Genomic DNA, 1,480 nt, shown 5'->3' with positions numbered 1-1,480 from the left:
ATGTTAAGTTTTAATCCAGATTAATTAGTAATTATTTTTTTATGTGTATGGTAGGTATTCCCCCACATGAAGTGGAGGGTTAATTGTCCCAATATTTAATAAAGAATCTATTTATAAATATAACTTTCACTATTTTCTAATTCTCACCTATATGTTTTTTCCCTCACTTATGTATCATCAATTTTATTTTTGTATTATATATTCTATTTCATGAGCCATTCTTAAACTGCACTAAACTTCAAAGAATTAATCAGCAATTACTTGTACTTAGCCCTAAGTACATATAATTTCATTGCTAAGCTTTGTGTGTAAATTCATAGTTCACATTGTTTTTATAAAATATTTGCCCTTCTCTCTTTGATTCATTATTATGATTCACTTCTTGTCTGGTTCAATTTAATTCTTAAGCAATTCTTTTCAGGATTAGGTGTATTGCCATTATACTTTTGAGTCCCTAAATGACTGATATAGTTTTTCTTTGCCCTCAAAGATGAAAAATACTTTAAATATGCCAAAATTCCTCAATTGGGTTTCACTGAATAGTAACGTTCAATTAGGTGTTAATAGATGTTTCACAGGGGGAGGAGACATTATTGAAATAAATTTGAGAAAGAAGGTTAAGAAATTAAAACTAGTTCATTACTTTTTATTTATTTATTTATTTTAATAGTTTTATTTTTTTTATTTTTGAGGCAGAGAGAGACAGAACATGAGCAGGGGAGGGACAGAGAGAGAGGGAGGCACAGAATCTGAAACAGGCTCCAGGCTCTGAGCTACCAGCACAGAACCCGATGCGGGGCTCGAATCCACGAACCGTGAGATCATGACCTGAGCTGAAGTTGGAAGCTTAACTGACTGAGACACCTAGGCACCCCTCACTGACTTTTTAAAAATTTAGTTTTGTTGCAGAATTTCTCAGAGCTGTTAATAAAATGTACTGTCTGCTTGTCTAAGAAATAAATATAATGGATAATCCCAAAAATGTAATTATTCACACATACCTTTTAATATCAAATACATATCAAGATCTCATGAAAAAACAATTGGAACAGTTTCAAAAATACTAAGGCATGGAAGTTTAGATGCTCTGTTCGTGGAGGTTTAGGAGGATTTCCTATCAACGTGTAAGGAAAATTAAAATTCCTTACCTACTCCTACCAGTCTTTTAATGAATTGCGCTCTAATGTATGTAGTAGACCTATGTTTTTCTCTCTGTGTCATAGCCTTTTATTCCTTCATTCATTTGTTCATTCACTTATTCATCCAGATTTAATTAGTACCCAGTGTGTTCTAGGAACTCTCCTGGACCTTGGAATGAAGTAGTGAACAGACTAGAAAAAAAATCCTGTGAAGGTTGTGAGGGGAAGAGGGAAGACAGAAAATAAATGAGTAAAAATATGGTTTATAATATGGTGGAATGATGGATATAATATAAAACAGAGAAGGGGCACAGAAAGTGTGTGTGTGTGTGTGTGTGTGT

The sequence above is a fragment of the Crocuta crocuta genome, unplaced genomic scaffold, assembly GCF_008692635.1.
Source record: "Crocuta crocuta isolate KB4526 unplaced genomic scaffold, BGI_CrCroc_1.0 scaffold723, whole genome shotgun sequence".
NCBI lineage: Eukaryota > Metazoa > Chordata > Mammalia > Carnivora > Hyaenidae > Crocuta > Crocuta crocuta.
This window is presented reverse-complemented; position numbering follows the sequence as displayed.